The sequence below is a fragment of the Stegostoma tigrinum genome, chromosome 5 (genome assembly GCF_030684315.1).
Source record: "Stegostoma tigrinum isolate sSteTig4 chromosome 5, sSteTig4.hap1, whole genome shotgun sequence".
NCBI classification, from domain to species: Eukaryota; Metazoa; Chordata; class Chondrichthyes; order Orectolobiformes; family Stegostomatidae; genus Stegostoma; species Stegostoma tigrinum.
In genome coordinates, this window is record NC_081358.1 from 38543024 (window position 1) to 38551214 (window position 8191).

Consider the following 8191-nt stretch of genomic DNA (forward strand, 5'->3'; position numbering starts at 1 on the left):
CCTTGAAAACTCACTCAGCCGGTTCAGTCATCCTAACACACATGGCTCAAGTTTGAGGCACCCCCCCCCAAGACATTTCTATTTCAGCCACATTTTACACACTGCTTCATTTCCAAATGTACAAAGGCTGCTATTACACATAATCTCGGTGTCTTGGATCTAACCTCACTTGCACATTTTTTTAAAAAAAGCCCTATAGCTCTTTCAAAGAGCTAGTCTACTCGCGATGGACCGAATGGAGTCTCTCTGCTCTTTTCCCCATTCTGTATAGGTCTTCCTGAATCAAAACGGTAAAGAGAATTTAGTGTTTTTTTTTCTCTCTCACACACACACACACACACACACACACGGTTGTGGGGGGCGGGGGTGCATACATAGAATCTCACAGCAAAGTGGATATTTTGCCCCTTCGTACCTGTACGGCGTTCGCTGTTTCCCAATAACCATGCAAAATGTTCTCCCTTGATTCATGCAATGGATTTCAGTGGTTATAAGTTTTACCAGCTTTTCATTTCATTGTTTATTGTCTTATTTTGGGGGCGGCCAAGAGAACGATTCTATAAAACAACAGTGAAACTAGATTCAGAATCCGGGTGCCCCAGCTCCTTTCGATCGGGCTTGACAGTCCGTCCTGAAACATTCACTCAGTAATGATCAACAGAGGGCGCCGCCGGCGGTCACTGCAAACAGACGACAAACCAGCATCGGAAGCAATATCCTGAAAGTTGGTTTCCAGCAGAAAATCGTCAAATCGACTTAACACTGTAATGCTAGCCACGAAGTGAATTGCATTGAATTACGTAGAATGTTACAGGCCATTCGACCTCACTGGTGAAAGCTTTCGTTAATGCTTCGCACCAACCACCTTCTTCATACTAATAGCATGCCCTTCCAACCTTTTCTCCCTCATTTGTTTATCCTGATACCCCCAAAATATATCTGTACTATTTATCCAAACCACTCCCTATAGTTCCAGATTCTTGCTACTCTCTGGATAATCAAGTTTCTCCCGAATTCTCCATGTGATTTTTGAGGGACTTTCATCTTCTATCCCCTAGTTTGAGACTCCCAACAAGTCATAGAGTCTTACAGCATGGAAACAGGCCATTCAGCCTAGCTTGTCCACGCAGACCACGTTTCCAAAACTGAACTTTGCTTGCATTTGTCCCATATCTCTGTAAACCTTTCCTATCCATATATCTGCCCAAATGTCTTTCAAATGTAATCCAACCCATCTCTACCACTTCATCTGGCAGATCGTTCCATTTACACACCATCCTGAAAGTTGAAAGTGTTGCCCCTCAGTGCCTTTTTAAATCTTTCCCCTCTCAACTTAAACCTATGCTCTCTAGTTTTGGGCTCCCCTACCCTGGGAAAGAGACCTTGGCTATTCATCTGATCTATGCTCCTCATTATTTCATAAACCTCTACAAGGCCAGTCCTCAACCTCCTATACTTCAGGAAAAAGAGCCCCAGCCTCTCCTTATAACTCAAACCTTCCAGTCTCGGTAAGATCCTCGTAAATCATTTTTACAAGATCTCCCCTTGACTTTCTAAACTAGAAATATTTTCTCTAATTCCATTGTATTGCACTGCCTTTGTGCTTATAAAGTGTATTGACTAAGTCACAATTGCAAGATGTCTTCAGTGCATCATAGGTAAAGAGTGGTTAATGAAAGAAGATACAGGCTCTCTGTGATTCCTTCCTATTCAGAGAGCTGTGGGGAGGATAAATAATCCAGAGTGAAACATGAAACACATATTCCCTTTCCATCTTAGAACAGCTACACTGAGGACAACATGCTGGCATCATAGAATCATAGCATCAAATTTCAGCAGTCTGGCAAATAAAATGATTCCTTGTGATAGTCCACACAATTGTTACAGTTTTGTCAAAGTTTTCAAAAGCCACATTTTGCAGGAATTCTTCCAAAACACTGGCATTGATGATCAAATCACCAAAGAAATGGGTTTGAAGTTTAAAAATGTACCAGCACTGATGCTTACAAAACATTAATTCTGCTGGAGTTCACAAATTTTCAATAATTTAAATCAAATTTTACAACACAAAATATGTCATTTTTTAAAAAAAGTGTGAATCCATAACAGTACATTCACTGAAACAAATACTGCTTACATTTGCTTGGCAACACTCTTTATAATGTAGGTGGAATTCTTGAATATAATTCAGTTCAATTTAGGCAGAACTCCTGCTCAAAATCTTGCTTCAGAGAATCTTTTGAAAATGCTCAGAAAATGTTGAATGTAATTCAGCCAGTAGTGGCCCTGGTTCAAGGAAAAAGTCCTCTGACAACAGGAGTAATAGCTTAGGATCTAATAATGAAAAGGAAGTGCAGGACGTTTAACAGGGTTTCCCGGAGTGCGCTAGCCTTCTTTTCAAAGGACAGTTCTAATATAATTGGAACTGTGTTTGGTAGCCTTTCACTGCAGGGCTGGGCTCTGGGATGACTCTGTGTTTAAGGAGAGTCTGGCATTCACTAGCCTTTTAAAACACAAAACTATTGCAAAGCATCCTGATTAACAAGAAACCACAGTCTCTCTTGTTAAAGAGGGAAATGTTCACTTGACTCACCTAAGCCCTTCTAATTATCAATATCCAAGAACTAACGCCCTCTCCATTACAATCTCCAATCCCTTTGAATATCTGTTTCCCTAGGATTTTGTTCACATTTAGGGGAGGCGATGGCCTAATAGTATTATTGCTAGATTGTTAATCTAGATTGATAACATTCTGGGGTTCTGGGTTCAAATCCTGCCACAGCAGATGGTGGAATTTGAATTCAATAAAATATATGAAATTAAGGATCTAATAATGACTATGAATCCATTGCCAATTGTCAGAAAAACACATCTGGTTCACTAATGTCCTTTAGGGAAGGAAACTGCCATCCTCACCTGGTCTGGCCTACATGTGACTCCAGACCCACAACAATGTGGCTGACTCTCAGCTGCCTGCTGGGCAATTAGGGAAGGACAATAAATGCTGCCTGGCCAGCAACACCCTCATCCCATTAACAAATAAAGAAAAGAAAGCCTGCATATCTCCAACATTAAAATCCCCAAAACTTTTCAGCTTTTTGCTCCTTTAAGATGAGCCTACCACTTTTACCAAGCATTTGGTCACCTTCTCTAATGTCTCCTCGCATACAGTGGTGCAGGTAAATGTTATCAACAGCAATTGAACACAATTAAACGAGAATTCCCCTGGTGAATGTAAGTCTGAGAAAATGAAGTCTGTAGTTTATGTAATTAAACTGGACTAACTCAAGTTTACCTCTGTTTCTGCCTCTTTCCTCAAAAGCCCTTTTGGTTTGGGGTGGGCTGTGGTGGAAGGAATCATGACCCTGTAGACTTTTGTTGGTAATGCGGGCATGATCAGTCTTCCCAATCTCTTTGCACAGGCTAATATTCAAAATAATACTGCACTTCAGAACATTTTAGGGTCATAGCCAAAACATCATTCAATAGCTTTAAAGCCAGTGGCAAAATGATCGAGAAATAGAGGACACAGATTTAAAGTCACTGGCAAAAGAATCAATGGTAACGAGAGAGAAAAAAAACTTCATGCTGCGAGAAGTTGGGACTGGAAAGCACTACATGCGAGTGTAATGGAGTTAGGGTCAACTGTTGCTTTCAATAGGGAATAGGATAAGCTCCTAATAGAATTTAAATGAAATGCGGGAGGCTACATTTGGTCGGCACTTCTAAATTGGATATTTAAATTGGGCAGATTTGCTTGTGAGGAAAATGTTTGCAAAAGTGCTTTTTCTTGTTCCCTGAGAAAAGGAATAGAAGTGTGTCATATTATTGACAGGATAAAACTGAGAGTTCCCATAATTCCTTATTTTTTCTGACGATGATGAAGATGAAGATTCTGAGCAGGGATCAACAAATTGATTTTCAAGTGCCTACCTCTATTGGGTATCTTTCATGCATGAACATAGAAAGCCGATTCACCCTATGAGTGAGTCCTGAGTTGTAGCTCATGGGGTAGTAGCATTACCTCTGGGAGAGCATGTCATGGATTAACAGTCCAACACTGGAATTTGAGTACTTACTCTAGGCTGACACTCCAGAACAATATGGAAGTACTGCTGCTGCAGCCATCAATTTGGCAGTAACATATTCTACATCCTACAGATACTAATCAAAAAGAAGTCAGGGAATTCTTCCCAGTATCTTGGCAGTATTTACTTAGAAAGCAGCTTATCTGGCCATTACAGGGGTAAGGTAGGGGCATGGGTCTGGATGGGATGCTGTTCGGTGGGTTGGTGTGGACTAGTTGGGCTGAATGGCCTGTTTCCACGCTGTGGGATTCTGTCATTATCACACTGTTGTTTGTTGGAGATTGCAGTATGTAAACGGTCTCCTATGTTACAAATGCGACTACACTTCAAATGTGTTTCATTGGTTGTAAAGAGCTTAAAGTTTGTGAACGGTATCATATTGATGCAAATCTTTTTCTGATTTCAAGTGGATCTTTCAAAGAGTATGATTGATCTATGATCAGGATCAATAATGCTGTCTGGTAGTTATCCCTCTCTTACATAGGAAGGTTAAGGCAAGTACAGCTCCAACAGTAGGGCCAGATGACAGATCATATTAAGAAAATTGACAAACATTCAGACATTGTGTTACTGACCAGTGATGCAATGGACATTGAAACAAATTTTGGCCTAGATTTTGCTCACCACAGACATCTGCTGAGGGGAGCCAGTGCTGCTGGCAGATCTTACAGTCTCTACACGGAGTGTATAACTTGTCCCACTGCACAGTGGATTGCAGTATTATTTAAAGGGGATTCCCAGCATCGAACTGTAGTCTTGTCATCAGACAGCTAATCACATTAAAGCATTCTCATGAACAGCAAACAAGAAAACAAAAAACACTAAAATCAAATCACTTTTTACAGATTTTGCAGACAGCAAAATAAAGATTGTGGTGTAAATATGCGATGAAGATGAAAGATGAAACATCACTAATGGTCATTAAATTAAAGAAGACTTTTAAAAATTAGCAGTTATTCTTTAGTGGTGATATTTACCAACACTCAACAAATAATTTTTTGCATCAGATCTGTTCTACAGCAATACTTGTTCCTCAGATTGCTGTTTAAAATTAATCCATTATCTGGGAGGGTTTTGAGGTGGGTAACCTCACCCTTTTAAAAAAGTACTTGGGTGAACATGTGAAGTGTAATAACATTCAAGGATATAGGGTTAGTGCAGGAATGTGGGACTTGTGTGTGTAATTGTGTATGTTTGGCAGTACAGACTAGATGGGCTGAAGAGCTATATGACACTATAATTCTATATAGCTGATAGAATAAGGTGTAAACTTTAATGGGATTTCTAACAATGGCATGACAGTAGAAGAGGTAAGGCTTAAGATAAGTAATGGAAGTAACAAGGACTGCTTGAGAGTGCGATTGTGGTAGATTTAATTTTGGCTTTCAAAAGATAATTGGATAAATATCTGAATGGATAAAAAACTTCAAGGCTATTGAGAAAATGCAGGGGAGTGGGACAAACTCTTCCAGCAAGTTAGCACAGACATAGCAGACAGAACGACCTCTTCCTGTGCCATCACCATTCTGTAATTCCACAATTTTGGGTTCCTATGGTGTACACTGACAACTTACTAACAAAAACTTACATGCAAAATCTAGGCCCTTGTGTGTGATAGAAAGTTAAATCACTGCAGTATTTGAATTAAAGAAATGTAAAATACAAGTTGGGGATTGATTTCAGGAAGGACTTGTTCATGCAAAGTATGTGAAATAACTGGAATGGTCATCTGGGGAAGTCAAATATGGAATCATTAATTGGATTGTTGGATGTAGTGACTGCGCAGATTTCTTTGAAAGGATGAGGCAGAGCTGAATGGCCTTCCTGATCTGTTCTCATTTTCACTTTCAGTGTGAAACAATCTATGAACATCATCTATTCTGGTATGTGTGATTTATCTCATAGTTTTTTTGGGTTACTTCTGTCTCAAAGGTCTAATTTATTTGGGGAGTATGATTTCTCAGGCACCAGCTGTCCCTGGACACATTAAACAATGACCCATTCTTTCATCATGCTCTTTCTACTGTCAGTTCTTTTTAACCCACTTCCTGCTTCTCTCCTGAAGGTGTTGACTCCCTTCTGCAGTACAGCTCCCCTGCAGTTCATCATCTAGTGAAAGCACAGACTTTTGCTTTACACCACACCTTTCAGAACATCGCAATGTTCCAAAGTGCTTCGCAGCCTGCATTGTACGTTTGTAGTGCAGCCACATTGCATTGTGGGATTTAGCACTTTGTTCAACAGTGAGTAGTTGCAAACAAGTTGAATTCCAATGCATCTCAGGAAAATACAGATGCAGGAAATCTAACACAAGACAGAAAAATCTGGAAATACTCAGCAGGTCTGACTGAACCTGTGGGAGAGAGAAACAAATTAATGTTCTAGGCTGATGACCTGTCATCAGGTCATTCACATTTCTGAAATATAACCATGTTTCTGCCTCCGCAAGTGAACCAAAATTTTTACCAGCATTTTCTGCATTTAGAGCTAACCTTACAATATTGTCTGTGATATTAACATGCACAGTTTTTCACCAGTGGAATGTTAGCAGTCATCAAAGTTTCTCCATCTCAACTTAACAGTGTTAGTGTCAGTTGTAGCACCCATGATGCTGCTCTATTTGGCAGCTCATCCTTTTAGATTGGCTTCAGATTCACATCTTTCTTTTGGCACTGATGAAGTTTTGGTGTCATTGGCTGGGACAGATTAATTCTCATCCCTAGGTGCCCTTGAGAAGATCATGTTGAGCTGTCTTCTTGAACCATTGAGGTCTATCAGGCAGGGAACCATTGAGGTCATCAGGCAGTGAGTTTCAGAATCAGCAACACTGAAGGAACAGCACTACATTTTTAAGTCAGGATGATGCATGGCTTGGTGGGAAACGTGCAGATTTTGCATTCCCATGTATCTGCTGCCTTTGTCCTTTTATGTGACAGTGGTCATGAGTTTGGAGATTCTGTCTAAGGAGGCTTGGTGAATATCTGCAGTGCATAGAGACAGAAAGGACTGCAGACATTGAAAGCTATTGTAAAAAAAAATGTGAAGCTGGAAAGTACAACAGGTGAGATCATCCAAGGAGCAGAAAAGCCATTGTTTCAGGTCGGAACACTTTAGTGCATCTTGTAGACAGTGCACATTGTTGCTACTGAGCATCAGCGGTGGAAGCACTGAATTTGTGTGGATATGACCAGTACTAATTAAGTGGGCGGAATTGTCCTGGTCAAGCTTCTTGAGTTTTTTTGGAGCTGCAATTGTCCAGCAAAGTGGGGAGTATTCCATCACATTCCTGACGTGTGCCTTATAGATGGTGGACGCCCTTTGGGAAGTCAACAAGGGAGTTACTCGCTGCAAGATTCCAAGCCTCTGACTTGTTTTCATAACAACAAAATTTATATGACTAATCCAGTTCCATTTCTGGGTTATGGTAACTCCCAAGATGTTGATACTAAGGTATTCAGTGATGGTTATACCATTGGATATTGAGGGGCAGTGGTTAGATACTCTTTTGTTGGAAATGACCATTGCCTGGCACTTATGTGGCATGAATTTTGATTGCCACATGTCAGTCTAAGCCCAGACTGCAGCCAGATTGTGTTAATTCTCAACCTAAAGGTGGAACCTCCAATAGTGCTGCTGCTTTGGTACTTAACTGGATGTTTAAACCTGGAATTTTGAGCATGAGTCTCTGGGTCAGAAGGGAGAATGTGACTAATTGAGTCAAAGCTGAACATGGTGTTTCTTGATGATTGTAGATGATATCAAACTCTCCAAGTTATTAATGATCTGGCTTTTGTAGTAGTTGTGATGATGGAACTTACATGATCAATGAAACTGATTACAACTTCAGGAGTCTGCCCACAGAGAAGTCCAGATCTGTAATTCCATTCTTTTCCAGAGGGTGTGCTATTGATGCATTCTCTTGTATGTAGACAGTACTACTCTTGTCTATAACCAAGTCGAGATAGCTCACAAAAATGTGCCCGTTCAGCACACTATTAGAACATTTGAAACAATTACACTTTATTGATTCAGGTTTTAATGGAGTACTAACTTCATCATTCTTACTAAATTAGACCAGAAAGCTAGAATCATAGAATCCCTAC